Below are 17003 nucleotides of genomic sequence, written 5' to 3' on the forward strand. Positions count from 1 at the left end.
GGACAGCTTAGCAATTTCTCCAACTTCTTGTATTCCTTCCACTTTTGCATGCTTTCTTCCCATCCTCTGAGCCATTCCTGTCCTATAAGCTCTGAAATCACTTAACACACATATCAAGGCATCTAATGGTAATAAGAGAGGATTAATATTAGCAAATTAAGACCAAATAAAACATGTTTTCAATCATAGCACAAAATCAGGAAGGAAAATGTAAAACCATGCAAATAGTATGAATAAGTGGGTAAGGACTTGATAAAAACCACTCAAATGAGCACAAGATAAACCATAAAATAGTAGTTTATCAATGTCCCTAGTGAATGGATCTTGATCTTTGCATGAATTGTCCTCAGGGGTGGTTCGGGTAGCCTTTGCTTTGAGATCGGCTTCGAGTTGTAGGATTTTATCTTCTAGCTCTCGACGTCGCCTTACCTCTCTTTGTAGATCCTTGCCAACTTCTCGTTGATGCTGGCTTTCTTTTTCAAGTTGCTTTAGACGATCTTGAAGCGCTTCTATTACTCCCGGATGTGATGAGTTTTTGTCTCCGTTAGATTCTGGAGTATCTTTTGGTGTAGCGTCCGCGTTTTTGTGTGGCGTTCTGTCCTCTAGATCTGAATCATGGTCGTTGTCATGGTCATCCGCCATGATGATGGGATGACTTCCAGGTTCCCCGGCAACGGCGCCAATGTTCTGAGGGCTACCTGAAACTGTAGGCCGATCTCGGATGAGATCTTCTGTACTGGTCGGAGATAACGTGTCCGGCTGGCTGATGGCGGCCGGAGCTGTTGTGTCCGACTTGTTGAACTGGCTGCACTTCTGATCCTTGGTCACTGGAGGGTGGGGGTACCTGCAAGAGACTCCGATGCATAAGTTAGTACGGATATTAAGCAGGTTTATTGTAGAATCAAAGTATGAGTTATACTTGGGTGCTCCAGTGTATTTATAGTGGTTGTAGAGTGACCTTTCTAGATAAGATAGGTTAGTTATCTTATCTTATCTTTATCTTTGAGTTGAGGTCAGCTTATCTTCAAGGGAACCACCCTTATCTCTATAGGCTTGGACGGCCTGTGGATTTGGGTCGTATTCCTTGGGTTGGACCCTTTTTTGGGCTTTCCCGTCGATTTGGCTGACCTCTTTTAGGAAGAGGTCGGATAGTCTGACCTGAAGAGGTCGGTCGCTTTGTCGCCAATCATCCCAGGTCGGGTAGCTCGACCCAGGGTATGAACAGTAACCATGGAGAGGAAGCATGAAAAGCTTCTCTCACTGCAGAGTCAACCAAAGCCCCCACAGTCAAACTCTAAGTTTGGTGTTGAACCCCCACATTCAAACTCTAAGTTGGTGTTGGGAGGTCCCAACAATGCTCTGAACATCCGTGAGGCTCCATGAGAGCTCACTGTCAAGCTATTGACATTAAAGAAGCGCTTGTTGGGAGGCAACCCAATGTTATTTAATTATGTCTATTTTATTTTTATTGTTATTTTCGTGTTTTATTAGGTTGATGATCATGTGGAGTCACAAAAAAACTACTGAAAAATCAAAAACAGAATGAAAAACAGCATAAAAAATTGCACACCCTGGAGGAGGAGCATTCTGGCATTTAAACGCCAAAAACAAGCATCTGTCTGGCGTTTAACGCCAAAAACAAGTACCAAGCTGGCGTTTAACGCCAGAAACAAGCATCTACCTGGTGTTAAATGCCTGAAATAGGCTACATTTGGGCGTTTAACGCCAGAAACAGGCAGTAGTCTGGCGTTAAACGCCAGGATTGCACAACAAGGGTGTTTTACATGCCTAATTGGAGCAGGGATGTTAAGTCCTTGGCCCCACTGGATCTGTTGACCCCACAGGATCCCCACAGGATCTGTGGACCCCACAGGATCCCACCAACTTCTTCTCTCCTATTCACACCTTCTTCATATCTCTCTTCCCCATCACCTCTTCACCATTCACATCCATCCACTCTTCCCCATACACCCCACCTACCTACAAAATTTAAAATATTTTCCCTCCCAAACCCAACCCTAATGGCCGAAGCTAATCCCTTCCCCACTCCTATATAAACCCCTCATTCCTTCTTTATTTTCAAACAACACCACCCTCTCTTCTCCCCCTTGGCCGAATACACCTTCTCCCTCCATCTCCTCCTTCTTTTTTCTTCTTCTCCTTCTTTCTTTCTTTTTTGCTCGGGGACGAGCAAACATTTTAAGTTTGGTATGGTAAAAAGTATTGTTTTTTGTTTTTCCATAACCATCAATGGCACCTAAGGCCAGAGAATCCTCAAGAAAGAGGAAAGGGAAGGCAATTGCTTCCACCTCTGAGTCATGGGAGATGGAGAGATTCATCTCAAAGGTCCATCAAGATCACTTCTATGAAGTTGTGGCCAAGAAGAAAGTGATCCCTGAGGTTCCTTTCAAGCTCAAAAAGAATGAGTATCCGGAGATCCGACTTGAGATCCAAAGAAGAGGTTGGGAAGTTCTCACCAACCCCATTCAACAAGTCGGGATCTTAATGGTTCAAGAGTTCTATGCAAATGCATGGATCACTAGGAACCATGATCAAAGTGTGAACCCGAATCCAAAGCATTGGCTTACCATGGTTCGAGGGAAATACTTAGATTTCAGTCCAAAAAATGTAAGGTTGGCGTTCAACTTGCCAATGATGGAAGAAAACGCACGCCCCTACACTAGAAGGGTCAACTTTGATCAAAGGTTGGACCAAGTCCTCATGGACATATGTGTGGAAGGAGCTCAGTGGAAAGTTGACTCAAGAGGCAAGCCGGTTCAATTGAGAAGACTGGACCTTAAGCCTGTAGCTAGAGGATGGTTGGAGTTTATTCAACGCTCAATCATTCCTACTAGCAACCGGTCTGAAGTTACTATAGACCGGGCCATCATGATCCATAGTATCATAATTGGGGAGGAAGTAGAGGTTCATGAGATTATACCTCAAGAGCTCTACAAGGTGGCTGACAAGTCATCCACACTGGCAAGGTTAGCCTTTCCTCACCTCATTTGCCACCTATGCAATTCGGCTGGGATTGACATAGAGGGAGACATCCTCATTGAAGAGGATAAGCCCATCACTAAGAAAAGGATGGAGCAAACAAGAGATCATGGACCTCAACAAGAGCATGAGGAAATTCCTCGTCATGAAATCCCTGAGATGCCTCAGGGGATGCACTTTCCTCCACAGAACTATTGGGAGCAAATCAACACTTCCCTAGGAGAATTAAGCTCCAACATGGGACAACTAAGGATGGAGCACCAAGAGCACTCCTTCATCCTCCATGAAATTAGAGAAGATCAAAGAGCTATGAGGGAGGAGCAACAAAGACAAGGAAGAGACATAGAGGAGCTCAAGAGCACCATTGGTTCTTCAAGAAGAGGAAGACGTCACCTTCACTAAGGTGGACCCATTCCTTAATCTCCTTGTTCTTATTTTCCTATTTTTCGTTTACTATGCTTTATGTTTTATTTATGTTTGTGTCTTTACTATATGATCATTAGTGCTTAAGTGTCTATGTCTTAAAGCTATGAATGTCCTATGAATCCATCACCTCTCTTAAAATGAAAACTATTCTAAAAACAAAAGAACAAGAAGTACATGGTTTCGAATTCATCCTTGAAACTAGTTTAATTATTTTGATGTAGTGACAATACTTTTTGTTTTCTGAATGAATGCTTGAATAGTGCATATGTCTTTTGAATTTGATGTTTATGAATGTTAAATATGTTGGCTCTTGAAAGAATGATGAAAAGGAGACATATTATTTGATAATCTGAAAAATCATAAAAATGATTCTTGAAGCAAGAAAAAGTAGTGAATACAAAAGCTTGGGGAAAAAAAGAGAAAAATAGCAAAAAAAAAAAAGAGAAAAAGAAAAAGAAAAAGCAAGCAGAAAAAGCCAAAAGCTCTTTAAACCAAAAGACAAGAGCAAAAAGCCAATAGCCCTTAAAACCAAAAGGCAAGGGTAATAAAAAGGATCCAAGGCTTTGAGCATTAGTGGATAGGAGGGCCTAAAGGAATAAAATCCGGCCTAAGCGGCTAAACCAAGCTGTCCCTAACCATGTGCTTGTGGCGTGAAGGTGTCAAGTGAAAACTTGAGACTGAGCGGTTAAAGTCAAGGTCCAAAGCAAAAAAAAAAAAAAAGGAGTGTGCTTAAGAACCCTGGACACCTCTAATTGGGGACTTTAGCAAAGCTGAGTCACAATCTGAAAAGGTTCACCCAGTTATGTGTCTGTGGCATATATGTATCCGGTGGTAATACTGGAAAACAAAGTGCTTAGGGCCACGGCCAAGACTCATAAATTAGCTGTGTTCAAGAATCAATATACTGAACTAGGAGAATCAATAACACTATCTGAATTCTAAGTTCCTATAGATGCCAATCATTGTGAACTTCAAGGGATAAAGTGAGATGCCAAAACTGTTCAAGAGGCAAAAAGATACTAGTCCCGCTCATCTGATTGGAGCTAAGTTTCATTGATATTTTGGAATTTATAGTATGTTCTCTTCTTTTTATCCTATTTGATTTTCAGTATGATTTTGTTAGTTTTTAGTATATTTTTATTAGTTTTTAAATAAAATTCACATTTCTGGACTTTACTATGAGTTTTTGTGTTTTTCTATGATTTTAGGTATTTTCTGGCTGAAATTGAGGGACTTGAGCAAAAAGCAGATTCAGAGGTTGAAGAAGGACTGCAGATGCTGTTGGATTCTGACCTCCCTGCACTCAAAGTGGATTTTCTGGAGCTATAGAACTTCAAATGGCGCGCTCTCAATTGCGTTGGAAAGTAGACATCTAGGGCTTTCCAGCAAGATATAATAGCCCATACTTTTCCCGATTTTAGACGATGCAAGCTGGCGTTCAACGCCAGTTCCATGTTGCATTCTGGAGTTAAACGCCAGAAACAGGCTGCAAAGTGGAGTTAAACGCCAGAAACAGGTTATAAACTGGCGTTCAACTCCAAGAAAGACCTCTCCATGTGAAAGCTTCAATGCTCAGCCTAAGCACACACCAAGTGAGCCCCGGAAGTGGATTTCTGCATCATTTTCTTATCTCTGTAATTTCTAGTAACTAGTTTAGCATAAATAGGACTTTTTACTATTGTATTAGACATCTTGGGACGTTTAGTTCTTAGATCATGGGAGCTGGCCTCTCGGCCATGCCTAGACCTTGTTCTTATGTATTTTCAATGGTAGAGTTTCTACACACCATAGATTAAGGTGTGGAGCTCTGCTGTTCCTCATGAATTAATGCAAAGTACTATTGTTTTTCTATTCAATTCAAGCTTATTCCTGTTCTAAGATATTCAATTGGCCATTCAGCCATTCGGCCATGCCTAGACCTTGTTCTTATATATTTTCAACGGTAGAGTTTCTACACACCATAGATTAAGGTGTGGAGCTCTGTTGTTCCTCATGAATTAATGCAAAGTACTATTGTTTTTCTATTCAATTCAAGCTTATTCCGATTCTAAGATATTCATTCACACCTCAATATGAATGTGATGATCGTGACACTCATCATCATTACCAACCTATGAACGCGTGCCTGACAACCACTTCCGTTCTACCTTAGATTGAATGAGTATCTCTGGGATTCCTTAATCAGAGTCTTCGTGGTATAAGTTAGAATCCATGGACAGCCATTCTTGAGATCCGGAAAGTCTAAACCTTGTCTGTGGTATTCCGAGTAGGATCTGGGAAGGGATGGCTGCGACGAGCTTCAAACTTGCGAGTGCTGGGCGTAGTGACAGACGCAAAAGGATCAATGAATCCTATTCCAGCATGATCGAGAACCGACAGATGATTAGCCATGCAGTGACAGCGCATTGGACCATTTTCACAGAGAGGATGGGATGTAGCCATTGACAACGGTGATGCCCTACATACAACTTGCCATGGAAGGGAGTAGGAATGATTGGATGAAGACAACAGGAAAGCAGAGGTTCAGGAGGAACAAAAGCATCTCTATACGCTTATCTGAAATTTTCACCATGGATTTACATAAGTATCTCTATCCTAGTTTATATTTTAATTATATTCTTATTGTCAATTCACCATAACCATTTAAATCCGCCTAACTGAGATTTACAAGGTGACCATAGCTTGCTTCAAGCCGACAACCTCCGTGGGATCGACCCTTACTCACGTAAGGTTTATTACTTGGACGACCCAGTGCACTTGCTGGTTAGTTGTGCGAAGTTGTGACAAAGTGTGATTCACATTTGAGAGCACCAAGTCTTTGGTGCCATTGTTGATGATTGCAATTTCATGTACCAGAGGTCCCAACAATGCTCTGCACATCCGTGAGGCTCCATGAGAGCTCATTGTCAATCTATTGACATTAAAGAAGCGCTTGTTGGGAGGCAACCCAATGTTATCTAATTATATTTATTTTCTATTGTTATTTTATGTTTTCTTTAGGTTGATGATCATGTGAAGTCACAAAAACTACTAAAAAATCAAAAACAGAATGAAAAATAGAATGAAAAATAGCACACCCTGGAGGAAGAGCAATTTGGCATTAAACGCCAGAAATAGGCTACATTTGGGCGTTTAACGCCAGAAACAAGCAGCAGTCTGGTGTTAAATGCCAGGATTGCACAGCAAGGGCGTTTTACACGCCTAATTGGAGCAGGGATGTTAAGTCCTTGACCCCACTTGATCTGTGGACCCCACAGGATCCCTACCTTTTCTTCTCTCCTCTTCACACTTTTTCATAACCCTCTTCCCCAAATACCGTTTACCAATCACCTCAATCACTCTTTCCCATCACCCCTTCACCACTCACATCCATCTTCTCTTCCCCATTAACCCCAACTACCTCTAAAATTCAAATTCTTTTTCCTCCCAAACCCAACCCTAATGGCCGAACCCTAAACCTTCCCCTACCCCTATATAAACCCCTCATTCCTTCTTCATTTTCACACAACAAATCCCTTTCTTCTTGCCCTTGGCTGAATACACACCCCTCTCCCTCTCCTCCATTCTTTTTCTTCTTCTCCTTCTTTCTTTCTTCGTTTGCTCGGGGATGAGCAAACATTTTAAGTTTGGTGTGGTAAAAAGCATTGCTTTTTGTTTTTCCATAACCATCAATGGCACCTAAGGCCAGAGAATCCTCAAGAAAGAGGAAAGGGAAGGCAATTGCTTCCACCTCTGAGTCGTGGGAGATGGAGAGATTCATCTCAAAGGTCTATCAAGACTACTTCTATGAAGTTGTGGCCAAGAAGAAAGTGATCCCTGAGGTTCTTTTCAAGCTCAAAAAGAATGAGTATCCGGAGATCTGACTTGAGATCCAAAGAAGAGGTTGGAAAGTTCTCACCAACCCCATTCAACAAGTCGGGATCTTAATGGTTCAAGAGTTCTATGCAAACGCATGGATCACTAGGAACCATGATCAAAGTGTGAACCCGAATCCAAAGCATTGGCTCACCATGGTTCAGGGGTAATACTTAGATTTCAGTCCGGAAAATGTAAGGCTGGCGTTTAACTTGCCAATGATAGAAGAAAATGCACACCCCTACACTAGAAGGGTCAACTTTGATCAAAGGTTGGACCAAGTCCTCATGGACATATGTGTGGAAGGAGCTCAATGGAAAATTGACTCAAGAGGCAAGCCAGTTCAATTGAGAAGACTGGACCTTAAGCCTGTAGCTAGAGGATGGTTGGAGTTTATTCAACGCTCAATCATTCCTACTAGCAACCGGTCTGAAGTTACTATGATTGGGCCATCATGATCCATAGTATCATGATTGGGGAGGAAGTGGAAGTTCATGAGATTATACCTCAAGAACTTTACAAGGTGGCTAACAAGTCCTCCACTTTGGCAAGGTTAGCCTTTCCTCACTTCATTTGCCATCTATGCAATTCGGCTAGGATTGACATAGAGGGAGACATCCTCATTAAAGAGGACAAGCCCATCACTAAGAAAAGGATGGAGCAAACAAGAGATCATGTACCTCAACAAGAGCATGAGGAAATTCCTCACCATGAAATCCCTGAGATGCCTCAGGGGATGCACCTTCCTCCACAAAATTATTGGGAGCAAATCAACACCTCCCTAGGAAAATTAAGTTCCAACATGGGACAACTAAGGGTGGAGCATTAAGAGCACTCCATCATCCTTCATGAAATAAGAGAAGATCATAGAGCTATGAGGGAGGAGCAACAAAGGCAAGGAAGAGACATAGAGGAGCTCAAAAGCACCATTGGTTCTTCAAGAAGAGGAAGACGCCACCCTCACTAAGGTGGACTCATTCCTTAATCTCCTTGTCTATTTATTTTACTGTTTTTTGATTTTTTGAGCCTTATGTTTTATTTATGTTTGTGTCTTTACTATATGATCACTAGTGTCTAAGTGTCTATGCCTTAAAGTTATGAATGTCTTATGAACCTATCACCTTTCTTAAATGAAAAATATTTTAATTACAAAAGAACAAGAAGTACATGGTTTTGAATTCATCCTTGAAACTAGTTTAATTATTTTGATGTGGTGACAATACTTTTTGTTTTCTGAATGAATGCTTGAACAGTGCATATGTCTTTTGAAATTATTGTTTATGAATGTTAAATATGTTGGCTCTTGAAGAATGATGAAAAAGGAGACATGTTATCTGATAATCTGAAAAATCATAAAAATGATTCTTGAAGCAAGAAAAAGCAGTGAAGAACAAAGCTTGCAGAAAAAAAAATGCGAAAAAAAAGAGAAAAAGAAAAAGCAAGCAGAAAAAGCCAAAAGCTCTTTAAACCAAACGGCAAGAGCAAAAAGCCAATAGCCCTTAAAACCAAAAGGCAAGGGTAAAAGGGATCCAAGGCTTTGAGCATCAGTGGATAGGAGGGCCTAAAGGAATAAATCCTGGCCTAAGCGGCTAAACCAAGCTGTCCCTAACCATGTGCTTGTGGCGTGAAGGTGTCAAGTGAAAACTTGAGACTGAGCGGTTTAGTCAAGGTCCAAAGCAAAAAAAGAAGAGTGTGCTTAAGAACCCTGGACACCTCTAATTGGGGACTTTAGCAAAGCTGAGTCACAATCTGAAAAGGTTCACCCAGTTATGTGTCTGTGGTATTTATGTATCCGGTGGTAATACTGGAAAACAAAGTGCTTAGGGCCACGGCCAAGACTCATAAAGTAGCTGTGTTCAAAAATCAACATACTGAACTAGGAGAATCAATAACACTATTTGAATTCTAAGTTCCTATAGATACCAATCATTCTGAACATCAAAGGATAAAGTTAGATGCCAAAACTATTCAAAAGGCAAAAAGCTACAAGTCCCGCTCATCTGATTGGAGCTAAGTTTCATTGATATGTTGGAATTCATAGTATATTCTCTTCTTTTTATCCTATTTGATTTTCAGTTGCTTGGGGACAAGCAACAATTTAAGTTTGGTGTTGTGATGAGCGGATAATTTATACGCTTTTTGGCATTGTTTTTACATGATTTTCAGTATGATTTAGTTAGTTTTTAGTATATTTTTATTAGTTTTTAAATAAAAATCACATTTCTGGACTTTACTATGAGTTTGTGTGTTTTTCTGTGATTTCAGGTATTTTCTGGCTGCAATTGAGGGACTTGAGCAAAAATCAGATTCAGAGGTTGAGGAAGGACCGCAGATGTTGTTGGATTCTGACCTCTCTGCACTCAAAGTGGATTTTCCGGAGCTACAGAACTTCAAATGGTGCGCTCTCAATTGCGTTGGAAAGTAGACATCCAGGGCTTTCCAGCAATATATAATAGTCTATACTTTTCACGAGTTTAGACGACGCAAACTGGCATTCAACACCAGTTTCATATTGCATTCTGGAGTTAAACGCCAGAAACAGGTTGCAAAGTGGCGTTCAACTCCAAGAGAAGCCTCCACACGTGAAAGCTTCAATGCTCAGCCCAAGCACACACCAAGTGGGCCCCAGAAGTGGATTTCTGCATCATTTACTTATTTCTGTAAACCCTAGTAACTAGTTTAGTATAAATAGAACTTTTTACTATTGTCTTTACATCTTTGGATTGTCTTTTGATCCTTTGATCATGTTTTGGGGGCTGGCCATTCGGCCATGCCTGGACCTTGTTCTTATGTATTTTCAATAGTAGAGTTTCTACACACCATAGATTAAGGTGTGGATCTCTGCTGTTCCTCATGAATTAATGCAAAGTACTATTGTTTTTCTATTCAATTCAAGCTTACTCCGATTCTAAGATATTCATTCGCACCTCAATATGAATGTGATGATCGTGACACTCATCATCATTCCCAACCTATGAACGCGTGTCTGACAACCACTTCCGTTCTACCTTAGATTGAATGAGTATCTCTGGGATTCCTTAATCAGAGTCTTCGTGGTATAAGTTAGAATCCATGGACGGCCATTCTTGAGATCCGGAAAGTCTAAACCTTGTCTGTGGTATTCCGAGTAGGATCTGGGAAGGGATGGCTGTGACGAGCTTTAAACTTGCAAGTGCTGGGCGTAGTGACAGATGCAAAAGGATCAATGGATCCTATTCCAGCATGATCGAGAACAGACAGATGATTAGCCATGCAGTGACAGCGCATTGGACCATTTTCACTGAGAGGACAGGATGTAGCCATTGACAACGGTGATGCCTAACATACAGCTTGCCATAGAAAGGAGTAGGAATGATTAGATGAAGACAGCAGGAAAGCAGAGGTTCAGGAGGAACGAAAGCATCTCTATATGCTTATCTGAAATTCTCACCAATGAATTACATAAGTATCTCTATCCTAGTTTATATTTTAATTATGTTTTAATTATCAATTCTCTATAACCATTTGAATCCGCCTGACTGAGATTTACAAGGTGACCATAGCTTGCTTCAAGCCGACAATCTCCGTGGGATCGACCCTTACTCACGTAAGGTTTATTACTTGGACGACCCAGTGCACTTACTGGTTAGTTATGCGAAGTTGTGAAAAAGTGTGTGAATTACGTTCCGAGCACCAAGTTTTTGGCACTGTTGTTAAGAATCACAATTTCGTGCACCATCCTTCAAGAGATAGCTTCTGGCGCTTTAGTTCCTTCAGTTCACGCCCTTGCTCTTCTTGTTCCCTAAGCAGTTTGCAGAGCATACTGTTTTGATTTTGCTGTTCTTCCTTCAGTTAATCTATAGCTTCTTGTAACTTGGTGATAGATGCTTCTAGGCGTCCCCAGTATTCAAATTGAGGAATTTCCGGGAGAAACTCCTGTGCTCTCCTCTTGATGGGGTCGTCCTGCACTTGTCCTATTAAGCTTGGAGAGAGATTAAGCTTGGATAAGCCAATTCAGCACCTTTGGAGTTCTTGTTTGCAATTGTGTAAAGCTCACAAGAAATCAGCTAATGAACTTCCACTTCTTTTTCCAACATAATGCAATGAATCATCACTGCTCTTTTGATGGTGACTTCAGAGTGGTTGCTAGTGGGCAGTATAGAACGCCCAATGAAGTCCGGCCAGCCTCTGGCGACTGGTTTGAGATCTCCTCTCTTGAGTTGGTTTGGGATACCCTTTGTATTGGTTTTCCATTTGGCTCCAGGGAGGCATATGTTCTCTAGAATTTTGTCCAAGCTCTTGTTTGGTCTCATCATTCTCCTATTAAAGGAATCCGGGTCATCTTGCAGTTGAGGCAGCTTGAAGATCTCCCTTATTTTGTCAGGGTGGGTGTGAACAATCTTTCCTCTGACCAGAGTTCGATAGTCATAGAATGCGATTCCATCTATTCTCTGCCTGTCTGTCTGCCACATATTAGAGTAGAATTCCTAAACCATGTTTCTTCCCACCTTTGTCTCAAGATTAGCTAGGATTTCCCAGCTCTTGTTTCGAATTTGCTCTTGGATCTCTGGATATTCGTCTTCTTTCAGATCGAATTTAACTTCTGGGATCATTGACCTTAGACCCATTATTTTGTAGTAATGGTCTGAATGTTCTTTGGTTAAGAACTTCCCTTGATTCCAAAGTGGTTTTGGAATATTCTCTTTCTTGCCTCTTGAGGTGGTTTGTTTTTCCTTAGGAGCCATGATCTTGGTAGATATTGGCTTAGTGATCACGGATAAACACACCATACATAGAGGTTTGCTTGTCCTCAAGCAAAAGAAAGGAAAGGAGAGGGATAGAGGGAGAGCCAAGTTCGAATTGTGGAGGAGAGAGGGGGGAGGGGGCGAAAGAGGATTTAGAGGGAAGGGGGGTGGGTTTTCGAAAATTTTTGAAAAAGATATGATAGAAAATGTGATTTGGAAAAGATAAGTATGATAGAAAAAGATGTAATTTAAAATTGAAAAGATATGAAAGATATTTGAAAAAGATAGATTTGTTTTTAAAAATATTGTGAAGATTTGAAAAAGATATTGATGAGTTTGAAAAAAAAATTTTGAAAAAGATAGATTTGTTTTGAAAAAGATTTGAGAAAGATTTAATTTTAGGATTAAGATATTTTAGTACTTTTGGAAAAGAGTTTGAAAAATGAAAGTATGGGAACGTGTTTATGCAAGAAAAATGGATGGAAATATGAAATTTTAAAAAAAATCAAGTTGGGAACAAAAACTTCCTCCCCTCCACAATCCTGGAGTTAAACGCCCAACTGCTGCTTGTTCTGGGCGTTTAACACCCACCTGTAGCCTCTTTTGGGCGTTTAACGCCCAGCTGTTGCTTCTGGCTGGCGTTAAACGCCAGAAATCTTTCATCACTAGGCGTTTTTCTGAACGCCCAGGATGCTGCAAGTATGGCATTAAACGCCCAGAATGGTACCCATTCTGGCGTTTAACGCCCAGAAAGGTATCATTACTTGCGTTAAACGCCCAGTAGATGCTTCTTTTGGGCGTTTAACGCCCAATTGTACCTCTTACTGGCGTTTTCTTGCCAGTGAGCTTCTTTTTCCTGTTTTGTACTCTGAATCCTTTTGTAACCCTGTGAACTTATGCAATTGATACTTTACCTTGAAGATTATTTATATTAAACTCGTATAATTATTATTTGAATAAAAATAGGTTTTGCTAATGGCTCGGTTGCCTTCCAGCAAGCGCTTCTTTATTGTCTTTAGCTGGACCTTGCTGAGCTTTTAATCTAGCCTCAGCCTTGAGCACTCTTGCTCAACATTGCCTTCAATGAACTTCTTATTAGAATCAATGTCTTGGAGCTCCACATAGCCATATGGTAACACACTTGTAATCACATATGGTCCCCTCCACCGGGATTTCAGTTTCCTGGGGAATAGCCTGAGCCTAGAGTTAAATAACAGAACCTTCTGTCCTGGTTCAAAGACTCTAGATGACAGCTTTCTGTCATGCCACCTTTTTGCTTTCTCTTTGTAAAGCTTGGCATTTTCGAAAGTCGTGAGTCTAAATTCCTCTAGCTCATTCAGCTGGAGCAATCTTTTTTCTCCAGCTAATTTGGCATCAAAGTTTAGGAATCTGGTTGTCCAGTAGGCCTTATGCTCCAGTTCCACGGGCAGATGACAGGCCTTACCATACACAAGCTGGTATGAAGAGGTCCCTATAAGAGTCTTGAATTCTATTCTGTAAGCCCACAGAGCATCATCCAAGCTTCTCGCCCAATCCTTTCTATGGGTACTTACAGTCTGATCCAGGATTCTTTTTAGTTCTCTATTAGAGACTTCAGCTTGCCCATTTGTCTGTGGATGATATGGAGTTGCCACCTTATGGCTAATTCCATACCGGACCATAGCAGAGTAAAGCTGTTTGTTGCAGAAGTGAGTGCCCACATCACTGATTAGTGCTTTAGGGACACCAAACCTGCTGAAGATATGTTTCTGGAGGAACTTCGGCACTGTCTTAGTATCATTAATGGGTGTGGCAACGGCCTTTACCCATTTGGATACATTCTCGACTGCCACCAGAATATAAGTGTTTGAGTATGATGGTGGGAAAGGCCCATGAAGTCAATACCCCATACATCAAACAACTCAATCTCCAAGATTTCTTGTTGAGGCATGGCGTAACCATGAGGCAGATTACCAGCTCTCTGGCAACTATCACAGTTACGTACAAACTCTCGGGAATCTCTATACAGGGTAGGCCAGTAGAAGCCACATTGGAGGACCTTGGTGGCTGTTCGCTCACCTCCGAAATGGCCTCCATATTGTGACCCATAGCAATGCCATAAGATCTTCTGTGCTTCTTCTCTAGGCACACACCTACAGATTATACCGTCTGCACATCTCTTAAAGAGATAGGGTTCATCCCACAAGTAGTACTTTGCATCAGTAATTAATTTTTTCTTTTGTTGCGTGCTGTACTCCTTGGGTATGAATCTTGCAGCTATATAGTTTGCAATGTCTGCAAACCATGGTGTTTCCTGAATGGCAAACAAATACTCATCCGGAAAGGTTTCAGAGATCTCAATAGAGGGAAAGGACACCTGACGTGGCGGAAATTGGCGAGTTAAGAAATTATTAAAAGAGATACGTTGCAAGTACAGTTCTTAACCAACCAGAAATCCGCTTATCAATTTAGAAGGGTTGTCACAAAATTTAAATTAAAATACTGGGAGCATGAGTCCCAGGTCGTCTCCCAACGAGTTGCAGAAAGGTGTGATATTTTATTAATCAGATGTTTTCAAAAAATGGTTTGAGTTGAATAACAGGAAATTAAATTAGAGAATTTGTGTAAATTTAAATAAAAGCCTTGGCTGGGAGTAGATTAGTTGGAAGCCCCATTCTTGTTGGAGTACTCTCAAGATTAATTGATAATTGAGGGTTGTTCTGTTTAGTTATCCCTTACTAGGTAAGGGAAAGTCAAACAAGTTGGAAAGCTATTTCCATTCACAAGTCCCAATCCGCTTACTTGGAAGGATTGGTGTCAGTGACTAGAGAGCAATCCAACAATAAACCCAATTACAATTTTTCTTTTAAGCATTCCAACTCAAGGTCTTCCCTTTAATCAACTCCCATCCAAGTTATGGAACTACTCGCTCATTGTAAATGTAGAATTCATAACATAGGAAAGGGAAATATAGAAAAACATGATAAATAATAATCAAAGGGATCAATTAAAAATAAAAATAGTTCTTGTATTAATAAATTCTAAAAATAATCCAATGATATTTCTGAGTAAACAAAGGACGTGGAAGAGTAAGAGACAGGTAAAGAAAATAAACTAGAATGACGAAGTCTTGCTGAGATAATAACTCTTCTCAATATCCCAATGCGAAAAGCAATAAAAAAAATAAATCCTAAGAACTATGAATGTGCAGAGAGAAACCCTAGAGGAGGAGTAAAACTAGATCTAAAACTGAGAATTGTCTGTAATGAATTGTTGTTTTTCATTTCTCCATGTTCTTTGGCTCTAGTCTGCTTTTCTGGGCCGAAAATTGGGTCAAAACAGGGCCCAAAATCGCCCCCAGCGAATTCTGCAGATTCTGCAGATCGTGCATGTCACGCGATCACGTCATTCATGCGGACGCGTCATTCGGCGTTTTGCCTTGCCACGCGTGCGCGTCGTCCATGCCTCCGCGTCACTTGTGCAGTTCTAATCTGCGCGTTCGCGTGAGCCATGCATTCGCGTCATTGCGATTTTCTCTATGTCGCGCGGTCGCGTGAGCCATGTGTCCGCATCACTTCTCGCTGGTCATCTCCTCAATTTCTTATGTTCCTTCCATTTTTGCAAGCTTCCTTTCCAATCTCCAAGTCATTCATGCCCTATAAAGCCTGAAACACTTAACACACAGATCACGACATCTAATGGAATGAAGGAGAATTAAAATACATAATTAAAAGTCTTTAGGAAGCAAATATTCAATCATGTAATAATTTTAGGAAGGAAATATAAATGCATGCCAATCATATGAATAAGTGGGTAAAGAATTGATAAAACCATACAATTAAGCACAATATAAACCATAAAATAGTGGTTTATCAACCTCCCCACACCTAAACATTAGCATGTCCTCATGCTTAGTTGAAGGAGATAAAATAAATGAATAGGAACATGTAAAACTCATGTAATGTAATGCAACCTATATATGAATGCAACTATATGATTCTTGTCTACTTGATCAAAAGTAAATAGGTTCTTCAAGATAATCACAAATCAAACTCCACTAATTCAATTCTTATACAGTAAGAACAGATAAAAATGCAAGAAGGTAGCTCATGAAAGCAGGGAACATAGAATTTTAAGCATTGAACCCTCACTGATGATGTATGTACACTCTAATCTCTCTAGTGTATAGGGCAATCACTCTATCCTTCTCTAATTATGCTTTCTAATTTTTTTTTGTTCTTCTCCTAACCAATCAACAACAATTAATATATCAATGCAAACATCATGAGGTCTTTTCAAGGTTGTAACGGGGTCAAGGTAAGGGTATGATGCACGGAAACTTGTCTCTCAATAAATTTCCCTCGGCAAGTATACCGATTTGTCGTCAAGTAATAACTCACAAAAGAGTGAGGTCGAATCCCACAGGGATTGATTGGTCAATCAACTTAAATTAGAGGAACGTTCTAGTTGAGCTAAGCAGAATTTGATGTGAGAGTTGCAGGAAATTAAATGGCGAGAAAGTAAATAGCAAAAAATGTAAATACTGGAAATAAAGAGCTGAATGTAAATGGCGGAAAGTAAATTGCAGAATGTTAAATGGGAGTTTGGGAAGATAAGCATAAAAATAAATTGCAGAAATTAAAGAGAATGGGTGAGATCAGAAATGGGGAAGTCATTGGGTTTAGGAGATGTTGCTTTCTCCGGATCAAGTTCAGTTTCATCTTTTCCTCAATCAATGCATTCATTGATCTCCTTGGCAATCTTAAGTGATTGAATTCCAATTCCTTGGTAATTCAATCTCTCAAATCTTAATCAATAGCCAATTCCTTGGTCCAATTGCTCATGAGAAGAGATGAAGTATGGTCATTGATTATACCATATGCATTTCCAAATCAAAGTGTTGGTAGGATTATATGTCACTATATCCATCCAAACCCCAATTTGGTCCAACATGAGAAAGCATTTCTAGCATGATCTCTTCATTCCTCTTCCAAAGTTCCAAAGAGATCCAAGTATGAA

Source organism: Arachis hypogaea, chromosome 12 (genome assembly GCF_003086295.3).
Source record: "Arachis hypogaea cultivar Tifrunner chromosome 12, arahy.Tifrunner.gnm2.J5K5, whole genome shotgun sequence".
In the NCBI taxonomy this organism is placed as follows: Eukaryota; Viridiplantae; Streptophyta; class Magnoliopsida; order Fabales; family Fabaceae; genus Arachis; species Arachis hypogaea.